This window comes from Heloderma suspectum, chromosome W, assembly GCF_057233095.1.
Source record: "Heloderma suspectum isolate Gila_16-S chromosome W, 16-S_ref, whole genome shotgun sequence".
In the NCBI taxonomy this organism is placed as follows: domain Eukaryota; kingdom Metazoa; phylum Chordata; class Lepidosauria; order Squamata; family Helodermatidae; genus Heloderma; species Heloderma suspectum.
In genome coordinates this window covers 1363700-1379870 of record NC_139475.1, presented here as the reverse complement: position 1 = coordinate 1379870, position 16171 = coordinate 1363700, and positions in this window count along the sequence as shown.

The window sequence follows — 16171 nt, the reverse complement described above, 5'->3', positions numbered from 1 at the left end:
CAGCCCTGTTCTTTCCAAATAAAGCTGCCCTCGATCAAGCGCAATGCTCCAGGGGACGAGCAACCTGGCACCCTCCAGATGCTTTGGACTACACTTCTGACAATCCCCAACCACTGGCCATGCTGGTGGGAGCTGACGGGACTTGTAGTCCAAAACACCAGGTTACCGACCGCTCTGCCAATTGGCAACGGCTCTCCGTGGGCTCAAGCAGGAGTCTGTGATCTCTGCGGGGCTTATTATCCTACAAACATCTTTCCCAGTCAGGGTTTCTAGTCCATATGAGAAAGCAAATGTTGCTGACTCATTTGCCAGCGGTCAGCTGGTCTCCCTCTCCCTGCAGAACAAACTAAGTGGTTTTACCAGGACCGTGGAGAAAGAACATTTCCTCCCTGCTCCACCAAAATTTCCCCCTTTCTTAATACTTTGCCCCACCCTCTGGATAAACAGTTCTCTTAGCTCTGCCGCAGCACTTTTACGCATGGTTGTGGGTGAGATGCCCAAATCAATAAACTTTGCATAAGTACTTAGGTAGGTAGTAAGTGCATCAAGACTGCAAGGATCTGTTCTTAACCCAATGACAGTCAGAAAGAGAGAGAGAGAGAGAGAGAGATGTCTGTCAAAGGAAGTGGTGCAGGTGAAAATTCAATCTAGTCTGTGTCCTACCAACAGAGGCCAGCCAAGTGCCTCCTGGAATTCCACACAAGCAAGCCAGGTGAGAACTGATAGGCCTCCTCTGCTGTCTGTTACAAAGCACCACCAAGTTCTGCTGTTTGGGGACGACTGGGCCTGTATCTAGAAGGATCGTGGTTCATTTGGCTTTGGCAGAGAACAAAATAACAGCTCCAGGAAGCAATTCAGGACCTGTGCGTCCCAAATGAAACGACCTGTGGGATGTCTCGCAAACAACTTTGTGGCCAGCCATTGCGTCCGAGCCGCCTTAATACTCCTGCAGTAACCCTTGCAAATTTCAGATCTTGCCTCAGCTTGACAACCACAGCAGCCCCCATCAAGGAATATTTTCTCCTGATTTCTAACGCTCCTCTTTAAGCCAGATGGAAGGAAACATTATTAGCCCAGTTCCCTTTGTTTAATTGTTTTAGGTATTCAGTGCAGCCATTCACAGAACATGACAGCCCAAAGTATGGGATGTCATTGAATCATGGGTAGTTGTTGAATCATGGGTTGTTGTGTTGTGTGAATGTAGCTGTCAGGAGCGCCCTAGCGGCCTCTTTCAGTAGACTCCAATAGCCAACTCAAGACACAGACGAAAGGATTCTTTTCAAGGCTTTAATCCTTTTACGACTTAATGACTCTTTCAGATGCGAATCACCAGCGACTAAGCAAGGAACAGCAGAGAAGCCTATGCTCCAGGTTAGGCAGTTGGTCCCCGTTTGAAGGAGAGTCACTTGCAGACCCTGAACTTACGGGCTAGGGAGAGATCCTCCCTCTTTCCCTTGGGTCCACGGGAGGCGGCTGTTGCTTGCACGCCAAATGGGCGCTATGCCTCCTTTCCGCGCCCTCCATCTGTCGTCGCTTCCTGCGTCTGCGCCGAGCGTCCAGCAAGCCCCCCTCCAGCGCTCTCTCACTGCCAGGGTCACTACCTATCCAGGAATGCTGGCAGGAGGAATCTCTTCCAGCTGCTGTGCCTGTGAAAGATGAGCAAGCTCCTTTCCCACGGATTGCTGATCCTCCTCAGGATCAGAATTGCTCTGGGGCTCTATCGGCTCAGTTTCCACCCTGACATCATCCCCGCTCCCATGAGGGGCCCCCTCATGCTCTTCCCCTGGGACCCCGGGTTTGTGGGGGTACAGCTGGTGGAAACGCCTCAGCAGCAATGAAGCATGCACATTTTCCACGGGTTCCCAGTTTGCTCATCTGGCCCATACCCCTTCCAGTCCACTAGATATTGCAGGCGGCTGCAAGAAAGGTGGGAGTCCAGAATCTCTGCGACCTCAAACTCCTCCTCCCCCTCCACCAGCGGCGGGGGGGGGGGAGCCGACTGAGCAATGAGGGTCACCAGAAACCAGGGGGGACAGCAAGGACCGATGAAAAACAGGATGGATCTTCATGGAGGGGGGGAGAGCCAGGCGAAAAGCAACAGGGTCAATCTGGGCCATAATCTGGAAAGGCCCCGTGTGGTGAGGTGCGAGCTTCCTTGTGGGCAAGTGAGAGGGGAGGTATTGGGTGGACAGCCAAACCCAGTCCCCCAGTTGCAGAGAGGGACCCGGCTGGCGCTGCCAGTCCGCAGAGGCCTTGTAGGCTGTCTTGGCTTGCTCGAGGGAGTCCCGTAAGGGGTGGTGTACTGCTCGCAACTCCACTAAAAAGTCATGGGCCACGGGCACCAAAGAGGGAGCTAGGGTGGACGGGAAGGCCTCGGGGTGGTAACCAAAATTGGCGAAAAATGGAGTTTGGTGGGTGGAAGCATGGCAGGCATTGTTATAAGCAAATTCTGCGAGAGGCAGCAAGGAAAACCAGTCATCTTGCTGGTAATTGACATAACAGTGCAAATATTGCTCCAGAGTCGCATTGGTGCGCTCGGTCTGACCGTCCACCTGTGGATGGTGGGCAGAGGAAGGATGGAGGGTCACATGGAGAAGCCCAAGTAGCTCCCTCCAGAAATGGGCCCAAAGTGAATTGGGCCCCTCTATCTGAAATGAGACCCTTGGGCCATCCGTGGAGCCGGAAAACATGCGCCAAAAACAGCTCCACCATCTCCCTGGCTGTGGGCAACCCAGAGCAGGGGATGAAATGGGCCATCTTAGAAAACAAATCCACCACCACCAGAATGGTGGTCTTACTGTGTGATGAAGTCAAGGGAGAGCAGTTTCCAAGGTCCTGAGTGGGTAGGCAGGGGGTGAAGCAAGCCTTTGGGCTTGCCTGAGGGGGCCTTCGCCCACTGGCAGGTTGGGCAGCAGGCGACATAGGTCTTGACGTCCCGACACACACGAGGCCACCAAAAATCCCGCGTCACTCCATGCAGGGTCTTGGGGAAGCCAAAATGCCCAGTGGTGGGGGAGTCGTGGCACTGATGGAGGACCTTCTCACGGAGGGGCCTAGAAGGCACATAGACCCGGCCGGAATTGTAAAGCAGGCCACCTCGCAAAGAGAAGGGGGTAGAGTGGGGGGGGCAGAGGCTAGCCCCAATTCCTCCACTTTTGTGAGAGCAAAAGCATCCTGAACCTGTGCATCGTGAAGGAGCTCCTCCCAAGAGCGAGACACCACAGCCTCCGCTAGGCTCTGGGGGGGAAGAATCGGGGGGGGGGATTTCCCTCACCCCCTGACTGGAGGTCCGGCTTACGAGAAAGAGCATCTGCTTGTCGGTTGGCGGAGGCCTTCACATGGCAATTCTTAAGGTGGAACCGGGGGGGAAAAAGCGACCACCTAATCTGCCACTGGTTTAAGGCACGGGCTGTCTGAAGATGTTCCAGGTTGCAGTGGTCGGTTCTAACATCAACTGGGTGCTGTGCCCCCTCCAGCAGATGACGCCAGGTCTCCAAAGCGGACTTGATGGCCAAGAGTTCCTTCTCCCAGATGGTATAATTCCTCTCAGACATGTTCAGCTTCCTGGAGTGGTAGGCGCAGGGTTGCAACCCGCCGCCCACCCGATCTGGCTGAAAAAGCACCGCCCCCACCGCAGAGGCATCAGTTTGCACCACAAAAGGCTTCCTTGGGTCGGGATGTAACAGGATCGGCTCAGAACTAAAAAGCTTCTTAAGTTCCTCGAAAGCCTGTTGGGCAGATGCCGTCCAATGAAAAGGAGATTTCCTGCCCTTAAGGACGTCTGTGAGAGGAGATGTCAGCCGAGCAAAGCTGGGCAGGAACTTTCTGTAAAAATTAGTAAAGCCCAGAAAACGTTGCAAGTCCTTCTTGGTGGATGGAGCCTGCCAGGAGAGGACAGCGTGGACCTTTGCAGGATCCATCCTGATACCGTCAGCTGAGATAATGTAGCCAAGGAAGTCCAAAGAGGTTAGGTCAAACGCACATTTCTCCAGCTTGGCATAAAGATGGTTCTCGTGGAGGTGCTGGGGGATGGCGGAGACATGGTGCTGATGGGCGTGGGGGTTCTCAGAAAATATAAGTAAATCGTCGAGATACACAGTGAGGAAAGTGTCCAAATAGTCCCGGAAGATGGCATTCATAAAACGCGAAAACGTGGGGAGGGGGCGCAGGGGAGCCCAAATGGCATCACTAGGTATTCATATGCTCTGTACTGGGTGCCAAAAGAGGTCTTCCACTCATCCCCCTCCCGGATGTGAATCAGATTGTAGGCGCCACGCCGGTCCAACTTTGTGAAAATCTTGGCTCGCCCCAGGCGCTCCAGCATCTCAGGTATGTCAGGGATGGAGACTGAATTGAGGGCTCTATAGTCGTGCACAGGGCGGAGTTCTCCAGATCGTTTGGCAACAAAAAAGGTAGGGGCGCAGGCGGGGGAGGAGGAAGGGCAAATGAAGCCACGTTTGAGATTTGTGTCCAAAAACTCACGCAGAGCTTGAAGTTCCGGCTCCGACATCGAATACAGCCAGCCAGCGGGGATGGTCGCCCCCGGAATGAGGTTAGTGGCACAGTCAAATGGGTGGGGTGGGGGAGCTGGTCAGCCTCCTTCTTGTCGAAAACATCCCGAAAAGCCGCATACATCTCTGGAAGGATCACGGTAGCTGAAGAACTGCCAGAAGCAGACAAGGAGGGAGAGGAAAGGGTTAAGGCCTGGGCTGGGACTGGTGCCTGGGTCGGGAGGCAATGCTCCCGGCAGTAGGGAGACACAAATCCCACTTGCTGAAGCCCCCAAGAAATCTGAGGATTATGCTTAGAGAGCCTGGAAACACCCAGCACGATTGGGTATTGGGGAACCTTGGCCAGGTGAAACTGGATCTGCTCAACGTGGGACTGGGCGCGCAGAGTGAGCGGAGCTGTAATCCGGGTCACCGCACCCGAAGAAAGAGGATGCCCAGCGATGGTCTCCACTGCCAAGGGGGCAGGGAGGGGCAGGGTAGGAATCTTGTGGAAGAGGGCGAAGGTTTCATCCATGAAACTGGTCGTAGCTCCAGAGTCCACTAAAGCCAGGGCATCCACCCCACCCCACTGGGAGGAGCGTAGGTGAACTGGCAATAGCAGATGGGAGGGTGGGGGGGTTGCGGAAGGCACCCACCTGGTGGGGAACCGACCCCCACACTGGAGGCCCCCAACAGGCTTGGGGGGCAGTCTAGTCAGGCCTGGGGATAAGGAGGAGGAGGGGGGGAAGGAGAGGAGGGGGAGGCAGCGGAGCTGCGGATCTAACGTGGCAGGTGTTGGTGAAATGGCCCAGTTTTCCACACCGAAAGCAGCGGGGCTCGGGTAGCTCCCAGCTGCATCGGGGTCTCCTCTGCCCCCACCACAGGGGCAGGGGGTGGGGGAGGGGGCAGGAAATGGGGGGGAATGGGAGGAGGGAAATCTCGGCCCCTGGCGCCCCGCCGGATCTGTCGGCGCCCCTCCAGCCGACTATCTATCCGGAGGCAGGTCTGGATGAGGTCCTCCAAAGTCGGCGGGCTGGGCGTGCGCTCCAACTCGTCCAAGATCTCGTCATTCAAACCGTCCAAAAACTGAGCCACCAGCGCGGCATCATTCCACTGTAAATCCCGCATCAGCAAGCAAAAGGTTGTCGCATAGCTGGAAACTGAGTCCTTGCCCTTCCTGAGGTGGCGAATCTCCCTAGAAGCTGTCTGCATGCCCAGGGGGTCACTGAAAAATCTGGCCATCGCTGTCATGAAACCTTGATAGTCCCCGAGCAGAGGGTCATTAGCGAGAAGGAGTCCCGAAGCCCATTTAGCGGCCACGCCTGAAAGTAGGTTAATGACACGAACCTGTTCCGTCAGGAAATCCTCAGGCTGAAGACGCATGTACAGCTCCGATTGGGCCCAGAAAATCTGAAAAAGTCCTTTCTCACCAGAAAACTTCTCTGGCAAAGCCACCGGGCACTTGCGGTGGGGGGGAATCGGAGGTGGTGGGGGTTGAACCGCAGCTTGTAGATTCTGTACGGCAGTCGTCAGTTGAGCTACTTGATCACGGAGAATCTGGTTCTCTTGCGCCAGAGCTTGCACCGCCGGGTCCCTGGCACCCTCCATTCGGCAGGAGGAGAAGAGAGAGAGAGGGGAAAAAAAGAGGAACGGGGATCAAGCTGTCGGGAGTGCCCTAGCGGCCTCTTTCAGTAGACTCCAATAGATCAAGACACAAATGAAAGGATTCTTTTCAAGGCTTTAATCCTTTTACAACTTAATGACTCTTTCAGATGCTAATCACCAGTGACTAAGCAAGGAACAGCAGAGTAGTCTATGCGCCGAGTAGGCAGTTGGTCCCCGTTTGAAGGAGAGTCACTTGCAGACCCTGAACTTATGGGCTAGGGAGAGATCCTCCCTCTTTCCCTTGGGTCCACGGGAGGTGGCTGTTGCTTGTGTGCCAAACGGGCGCTACGCCTCCTTTCCGCACCCTCCATCGCTCATCCCTCCCTGCGTCTGCGTAGAGCGTCTAGCATCTAGCAAGCCCCCCCCCCCGCACTCTCTCGCTGCCAGGGTCACTATCTATCCCAGGAATGCTGGCAGGAGGAATCTCTGCCAGCTGCTGTGCCTGTGAGAGATGAGCGAGCTCCTCTCCCATGGATTGCTGATCCTCCTCAGAATCAGAACTGCTCTGGGGCTCTATCGGCTCAGTTTCCACCCTGACAGTAGCCATGCTAACAAAGCATGATTTGTTAACCACGATCAATCCAAGAACAGAACCCATGGTTGGTTGCTAGGTTGTGAACTCTGGGTTGTTTGTGGATAACAAACCATGGTTTGTTTGTACAGCTGGGTTCACACAACACAACAACCCATGATTCAACGATAACCCACTATTCAATGACAACCAATATTTGACCAATACTCAACCCAGACACTGGGTTGTCATGTTGTCTGAACCAGGTCCATACCTTTTGAAGCTGTGAAACCCTAAAACCCCCAATATGATGTAAGCAGATGTGCCACCACAAATCTTTTGTCACCTTTGTTTAAGACCCTCACCCAGATCCCCCTGATTTATCTTGCTCATCTGGACCTGTGATCGCTTCACATCACTGAGGAGAAAGCAAGCCGTGGTCTTCTTTCTTCTCTCAACATCTGACACCTAAACATCAATTTCCCAACATCCTGTGAGCAATCCCAAAGCAAGAACTTCTTTTGTTTTTTATCTTAATTGCTAAATCCTAAGAGGAGGCATAAAAAGAGCAACCCAAATCCCTGGATTTGAGAGAAAGAGAGAGAGAGAGAGAGTCTTTCTGCCCAGAAAGACCCCTTACATTTGCTGCTCAGAAGAGCAACCCCCTTCCTTCTCTCTGTGTCCCCTTCCTTTCCAGAGAAGGAGCTCAACAGAGCTTCCCATCACTTCACAAGTCATCTGATTCAGAGAGTTAAATCTTTGCATTAACTTTTATTTTTCTTCTAATTGGTCCATACTCCCAATTATTCTGTTTCCTCCCATTTTCCTAATATTTCACCCTATCCCCAGCTCTAAAACCCTTGGCCCTTCTTTTCAGCCTCTCCAACCTCTGCATTTCCTCTACCGCCCTCCGCCCCCACACACACAAATGCCCTCACCTTTCCAAAAACAGTCTGTTTCTCCCCATTCAACTTATCCCAGGCTGAAACATCTTTCTCCTCCCATTTCTTCCCCCTTCTCCATGATCAGCTACACACACACCCATTTTCCATGTATCCCGTTGCACCCAGCTTTACTACTGATTTGTACATGCTTGTGACCTGGTTCTCTGTGTTCATGTATGATCCTAATGCAGCCTGATGGACAGATGGTTCTCATTCCCCTGATGTGTGATTTTAATGAACTTTAAATTCTTCTTTATTCTTTAAAAGATTTGCTTTCGAGGATGTTGTTGGCGGCCCCTGGCTCACTCAGCTTTGGGAGTATCGTGCTTTCGTGAGCACCCAGAGTTCAACACCAAAAGATCCCTCATGAACGCGTTTGGTTTATGTGTGTGTAATATGCACATCCGTGTAAATTGAAGCATACTTCTTAACTTGTCGTTTGGATTATTCAGAGACAGACTTCCTCTGAATATGAAGGTTCTATTTTGGCATCATGGAGAATAGCTGTGTATCGACCTCTCCGCCTCCGCTGCCTTTTAATATATGCATGGGATCCCAAATAGATAGTGTGTTCATAATAGCAGCTCACCAACCTGTCTTCTGTGAATTTCGCCTTTTATGAGACTGTAACAGGGGACTTGCTGGTTCAGGCTACAGTGCATCCATGTATTCCAACATCCTTGTCACCCACTGTGGCAAACCAGATGTTGTCAGAGAGCCCAAAAAATAGGAAACGGGGGCAACAACCCACCTCCCATCTTGTTCCTCCTAGCAGCTGGTATTCAGAGGTAGATTGTCGCTGGTGGCGGAACTACTGGATCAGAGCAAAGGTCCCTGTAGTCCACCTTGATTCCCACAGCAGCCACCAAAACACTCCCAGGGGTGTCCTAGTTGAGTACAAGCTGAACATGAGCCTGCAGTGTGATGCAGCTGCTAAAAAGGCGAATGCAATCCTAGGCTGTCTTAACAGAAGCATAGCATACAGAGCATGGGAAGTCATAGTTCTGCTCTATTCTGCATCAGTCTAGGGCCACATTTGGAGCCCTGTGCCCAGTTCTGGGGGGCCCATTTTAAGAAGGAGAAACTGGAGCATGTCCAGAGAAGAGTGACCAGGATGGAGAGGGGTCTGGAAACCCAGTCCTCTGAGGAACGGTTGAAAGAGCTGGGTATGTTTAGCCTGGGGAAGAGAAGATTGGGGGGGGGGGACAGGTTAGCAGCCTTGATGTATGTGACAGGCTGTAATGCAGAAGATGGGGCCGACAGAACTAGAAATAGTAGGTGGAAATGGCAGGGAAGTAGATTTCGGCTAAACATAGGATACATTTCCTAACAGGGAGAGCTGCTCAGCACTGGAACCGACTTCCTGAGGAGGTGGTGGGTTCTCCTTTGCAGGAGGGATTTATGCAGACAGTAGGCAGCCGTCTCTCAGAGAGGCTGTAGCCACATCCTGCGCACCAGGGTCTGCATTGAACAGCAGCTGGACTAGATGGCCTCTGAGACCCCTTCAAACTAGGCTTCTATGAAGCTCTCAAAAAGAGCAGAGAGGCAACAGCACCATGCTCAGCTGTGCTCAGCTCATCGGTATCCATGTAGTGGAGCTGGCCTGTCCACACTAGCCCAAGTTGCCAGCGGACTTGAGTTGTTTGTTTTTGGACTGATTTCCATCACACCCAGAATCACCTTCTTTGACTGGCCGCTGCTCTCTGGAGTCTCAGGCAAGGAGGGGACTTCCCCGTCCCCTGCCACCTGATTCTTTTAACTGCAGTTTGAACCCAGACCCTTCTGCATGCAAACCAGGTCTTCTGTAACTGATCTACAGTCCTTTGTTGTAGGAAAAAAATCAAGTTTCCAGTCCTCACGGCTCTGAATACAGGCCTGATTTGAATAGGAACACAGACATCTGCATGAGACCTCCTGCATGCAAAGCAGGTGTCCCGCCGCTGGGCTTTAGCTTTTCTCCCTAAAAAACAAAATAATATTCTAGTCCTCAGGTTTCTAAGCAAAGGGCTGATTTAAACAGGAACAGAAGGAGCTGCTTTCTAGTGGGTCCACCCAGACCAGAATGGCCTTTTCTGACATTCAGCAACTTTCCTGGATCACAGGACTTGAGTGTCACATGCTAGTTGATCCTTTTTAGAGTGGAGATGCCACCGGCCATTGAATGTGGCTCCTTCTGCAGGCAAAGCAGACGCTCTACCCACTGAGCGGCACACCCTCCACACGGTGCTGAGGCACGTCTTTCCCCCGGCTGGAATGCTGTACACCCAGATAACCACAACAGAGGCATGACTCAGCTCCGCCTCGCTTGCCAGCGTCTTTCAGTAGTTGTTAATAGTTGTTAATATCTTCAGCCCACGGAGAGAAAGGGAACCGTGCTGGAAGAGAGGCCGCAGTAAGGAGAAACACGCCATTGTTTTGTGCTGAACTCGAGAGACCCCTCCCCGCAGGGGTGAGGAACCTCGCGGAGCCATGGGGGCCAGCCTTCAGTGAGGCATGCTGGCAAAAGCTGGGAAACCCCCCAGCGACTGGTGGTTGGGAGAAAGGGGGTGGGGCCAGGGGTGGAGGCGTGGCCTTCTGAAGAACCCCAGAGGGCCAAATTTGGCTGCTGGGATGCAGGTTCCTCCTCCCCTGCTCAACACAGAAACGACGGCATCCCTGACCGTCAGAAGAGGCAATCTGGAGCTAGAATAAAAACTCTGTTACGGAGGAAAGCAAAACAACGTGCCCAGGATCTTTCGGTGAGCTGCTGGACCTGGGTTCAGATCCACCATCTCCTTGGATGACTTGCCCCAGGCCTCAGCAGCTGGGCTCCGCTCCTCCCAGCTGTAAAATGGGCAGAAGGGGGGATATGAAATGAGAACGGGGATGCTTCCGAGAAGGTGAGTCGGGGGCTGCTATTCCCTGAGCATTATGGCCACCTAGATACTGAGTGAGCCAAATGGAGACCAGCAAGAGCCGCTGTCGGGCAACGCAAGCTGACTTTCCCAAATTTCATGGCCAGAAGCTCAGGACTGGCTAGCACAAAGACAGCTGCATAGCCAGTCTGCGACGCTCGCTGGCCCATGACCATGTTGCAAGTCGGTGTCAGTTTCACAGATGTTCACCCATCCTGGCACTGCATCAATTTGCCATTTGGTTTTAATGATCCAAACAAAACCGCAGGCGTTTGCATCAATATGTAACTCGACACATGCTCTCTCCTGCATTGGGATACTTTATCAGGTGAAAGAACGGCCTCAGAACATTCAGGAAGCAGAACATTCATGATAAGCACTGATCTGCATGTTGAGCCCGTGCAGTGCTGGTCAGGTTGGCATGTGTCAGAGTCTGCAAACCTCTAATTCTTTCTCCGACATCCCAAGCCACAGCAGCCAGGAGGGAGGGTTTCTGTCACCTGGAAATCAAGCCCTTTTCAGGCTTGCTGGAGTCCCGCAGCATGCCCGACACAGCGTCCATTGGCGAGCTGAGCCATGGGGGACTTTTTGCATATTTTTGTGTGCGTCAGCCACAAAAATGGCCACACTTCGTGTGAATTTGTGTGATCTGTGCAAAGTTGCACAACTCACAGCCACAATTTGCGTAATCTGAACCAATTACGGCCACAATTTGCATAATTCGTGCAAATTGCAGGTGTAATTTGTGCAACTTTGCACAGATCACACAAATTCACACGAATTGTGGCCATAAGTTGCACAAATTAAATCCGCTAGATGGCCCAACTTGCTGATGGCCAGCTAGCAGAAGATGAACAGAAGACCTGGGTGCCAAGCCCATGAAAGCTCATCGCGTTCCACCCCGACCCCAACCAGATTCCTCCAGCATCCCTAGGCAAGAGAACAGAACAGTCCTCTGCAGCCAAACAAGATTGGCCACCCAGTCAAGGAGAAGATGAGGATGGAACTTTCGAAAAGCAAATAGCCAATGTTTCAAGGAAGCATGATGTAGTAGTAATGGGGGACTTCAATTTGCCCGATATTTGTTGGGAGACAAATTCTGCCAAACATGGCCCCTCCAGGAAATTCCTGACTTGTGTGGCGGATAACTTCCTCCTACAGAAAGTGGAGGAAGGAACTAGAGGATCGGCTATCCGTGACTTGATCCTAACCAACAGAGATGACTTAGTGGATAAAGCAGCAGTTACAGGAACTCTGGGGGAAAGTGACCATGTCGCACTTGAGTTCTTGGTTCTAAGGGAAGCAGAAGCCGAGTGTAGTCAAGTGCGTACCCTGGATTTTAGGAAAGCTGATTTTAATAAACTCAGAACAATGATCAGTAAGGTCCCATGGCAAGCAACGCTAACGAGAAAAGGAGTCCGAGATGGGTGGGAGCTTTTAAAAAAGGAAATTCTCAAGGCACAATCACAAACCATTCCAACAAGAAGAAAAGGTGGAAGACAACAGAAGAAGCCAATGTGGCTTCACAAAAAGCTTAGGGATGACCTGAAAACAAAAAAGGACACATATAAGAAGTGGAAAGAAGGCCAAGCTACAAAGGAAGAGTACAGGCAGGTCGCACAGAATTGCAGGGATGGCGTCAGGAAGGCTAAAGCTGAGAACGAGCTGAGGTTAGCGAGGGAGGCTAAAAGCAACAAAAAGGCTTTCTTCAGCTACGTGCGTAGTAAAAGGCAGAGGAAAGAAATGGCTGTTCAGCTATTAAATAAGGATGGCAAACCGATAACAGATGACAAAGAAAAGGCAGAGGTGCCCAATTCCTACTTTGGCTCAGTCTTCTCCCAAAAGAGGGTCTATGACCCACCTGGCAAAGGCGAAGTACAGGCTGAAGGGGCAGGATGGCAGCTTGAGATCGATAGGCATATGGTCAAGGAACTAGGGATGGACGAAAGTCCCTTACCTGATCCCGACGCTTGCTTCGCAATGGGGGGGAGGCGCTCCGTCCCTCCCCCTGAAATTCTGGGCGGGGGGGAGGCGCCCCGTCCCTCCCCGCCGAAATTCTGGCCGGGGGGGAGGCGCCCCGTCCCTCCGGCTATGAAACCGCGTCTCCTGCCGGGATGCAAATGGCGGCGGCCATAGCTGCCGCCGTTTGCGTCCCTGCAGTCAGCCATGATAGGCTACATAAATGTTTACATAGCCTATCACAGCTGACTTTGAAAAAGAAAGAAAAAAAAGTGCGTACGCAAATGGTGGCGCCCATGGGCACCACCATTTGCGTTCCTTATTTTGGCACGTGTAGTCTACGTAAACATTTACGTAGACTACGGCGAAAATAAGGGGACCGCCGCCGCACCGCCGCCGCACCGCCGCCGGAGCCGCCGCCGCCAGGAGGATTCGCCCAAGGTAAGTCCCGTCCCGGGGGGGGGGCGGGGGGCAGACCGTTTCTCCACCAATTTCGGGGGCCCGAATGCGCTGGCATTCAGCCTCCCCGAGATTCATGGAGAAATTCTCTGACATCCCTACAAGGAACACCTAATTACTTGGAATGAGTTCAAATCTCCAGGGACAGATGAACTGCATCCTGGAGTAATAAAGGAACTGGCGGAAGAACTCTCAGAACCACTGTCTATTCTCTTTGAGAAATCATGGAGGATGGGGGAAGTGCCAGATGTCTGGAGGAGGGCTAATGTTGTCCCTATCATCAAAAGGGGCAAAAAAGAGGAACCTGGGAACTACCGACCAGTCAGTCTGACATCAATCCCTGGGACAATTCTGGAGCAGATGATAAAGCAATGCATCTGGAAGCACCCTGAAAACAGTGCAGTGATTACTTGAAGCCAACATGGATTTGTCAAAAACAAGTCCTGCCAGACGAATCCGATCTCATTTTTTGATCAAGTCACCTCCCTTGTGGACCGTGGGAATGCTGTAGACATCATATACCTCGACTTCAGCAAAGCTTTCGACAAAGCGCCCCATGATCTCCTGATGAGCAAACTAGCTGAAAGTGGGCGAGATGAAACAACGATCCGGTGGATCCACAGTTGGCTACAGAATTGGACTCAAAGAGTGCTTATCAATGGGACCTTCTCAAACTGGGGAGAGGTCACGAGTGGGGTACCGCAGGGCTCAGTCCTGGGCCCAGTGCTCTTCAACATTTGTATTAATGACTTGGAGGAGGAGGTGCAGGGAATGCTGATCAAATTTGCAGATCACACCAAATTGGGCGGGATAGCTAATACTTTGGAAGACAGAAACAAAATTGAAAGTGATCTGGACAGACTGGAGCGCTGGGCAGAAAACAACAGAATGACATTTCATAGGGATAAATGCCAAGTTCTGCACCTAGGAAAAAGAAACCAAATGCACAGTTACAAGATGGGGGATACGTGGCTCAACCACACTACAAGCGAGAAGGATCTTGGAATTGTTGTCGATCACAAGCTGAGTATGAGCCAACAATGGGATGTGGCTGCAAAAAAGGCAAATGCTCTTTTGGGCTGCATTCATAGAAGCATCGCTTCCAAATCCCGGGAAGTACTAGTTCCCCTCTACCCAGCACTGGTTAGGCCTCATCTGGAGTACTGTGTCCAGTTCTGGGCAACGCACTTTAAGAAGGATGCAGACAAGCTGGAGAGGTTCAGAGGAGGGCAACGAAGATGATCAGGGGACTGGAAACAAAGCCCTCTGAAGAGAGACTGCAAGAACTGGGCATGTTTAGCCTTGAGAAGAGAAGACTGAGGGGAGACAGGATAGCGCTCTTCAAGGACTTGAAAGGTTGTCACGGAGAAGAAGGCCAGGATCTCTTCTCGCTCATCCCAGAGTGCAGGACACGGAATCATGGGCTCAAGTGCCAGGAAGCCAGATTCCGGCTGAACACCAGGAAAAACTTCCTGACTGTTAGAGCAACACGACAATGGAACCAACCCAGGGAGGCGGTGGGCTCTCCCACACTGGAGGCCTTCAAGACGAGGCTGGACAGCCATCTGTCAGGGATGCTCTGACCTGGATTCCTGCACTGAGCAGAGGGTTGGACTCGATGGCCTTGTAGGCCCCTTCCAACCCTACGATTCTATGATTCTATGAAGATGACAGCCACGCCACCTTCCCAGGGTCAGCCCTGGGAACAGGGGAGTTGCAGGACAGCATACTTGGAACGCACCGAGCCAGGAAGCGCTGGCTTATTACCGAGCTTTCGCTTTTATTCATAGCACTACATTGTCATGCAACACAAGGGTGTAGCTCCGCTGGTAAACATGGTCATGAAGCGTGACAGCCCCCACCTGTTCCCAAACTCCGATAGGCCTCCTGTCCCTCCCGTGTTGGTGGCCTTTCTGTATTTGTTTTAACAAACAGAGCCAGAGAACCCCAACAACAAACTATGGCGTGAGTGCTCCGCAGTCAGCTGAACAGAACCAACACGGGAAGGTGGCGTTGCAAAAAATCTCACGTTTTTCGTCTTGTGGGTGCTGTAAACCACGAAGATCCTGCAACAACAGAAGTCAGGTCACGCACTGAAGCTGGGCACGTGAAGCCAAGGCAATTAAGCCAAGCGACAAGAAAGCTTTACAAGGAAGGATGGTAAAAACAGCAAAGCAAACACACACACCGGGGAAAGCCGGTCAGCAGCAAGGAGATGAGAGTGATTTGTGGCATTTTTATCCCACCCCTCGACCCAAAAACGTCCTAGAGTGGCTTACACGCAGTCAGTAAAAACAAGACAGTAGCTTCCCGTAGGCCTGCAATCTGAAAAGACACGACACAAAAGGAAAAAGCGGTGGGGAGGGAAGAGGGGGGGAAGCAGGCGGCTGTGGAAAGGCCCTGCTTTCCGTCTCATTTCCCTGCGCTGCAGCTTGCCGAAATAGCTGCCGGTGGTGCAGCCTGGTGAGGCACAGGCATTTCTACACTGCCTTTCATCATATCTTCCCCATGGCAGTTTGCAATGCAAATGAGACACAACAACAACAACAACAACAACAACAACGAGATCTATGGGTTTAAAATCTGCATGATCTGACTCAGGTGTGGCCCAGCAGGTCTGTGCAGCAGACTGGATGAGAGCCAATAACTGGAGGCCAAATCCTGACAAGGCAGAGACAATGTGGATGTCTGGGTCACATGTCCGTGAATTAGGCGGGCTATGTGTTCTGGATGGGTTGCGCTCCCCCAAAAGGTCAGGGCCGCAGTTTGGGGGGACTCCTCAAACCGTCTTTGTCGCTGGAGGCTCAGGCGGTCTTGGGACCAGGACCGCCTTTTAACAGCTTTCCTTGGCACTCCAGCGACAGCCATTCCTGGAGAGGGGGAGTCCGGCTATAGAGAGCTATGCATTGGACTGGATTACTGCAATATGCTCTGTCAGGGGCTTCCCTCGAGACTGGTTCGGAAACTGCAGGTACTGCACAACCCGGCAGTTAGGCTGCCGAGCGGAGCAGCCCACCAACATCGTGGTACATCGTGGCTCAGAGAATGGCACCAGCGGCCAATCCATTCGCAGGTCGGCTTCACGGTGATGTTATTGACATATAAGGTGCTAAACAACTTGGGACCAGGCTACCTGAGAGAGCACCTTCTCCCATATCTACCTGCCTGTTTACTGAGATCTAGCCTCCTGGTTGTCCCATCTCCTGACAGGTACATCAGACAGCAGCCAGGGGCAGAGACTTTTCCGTT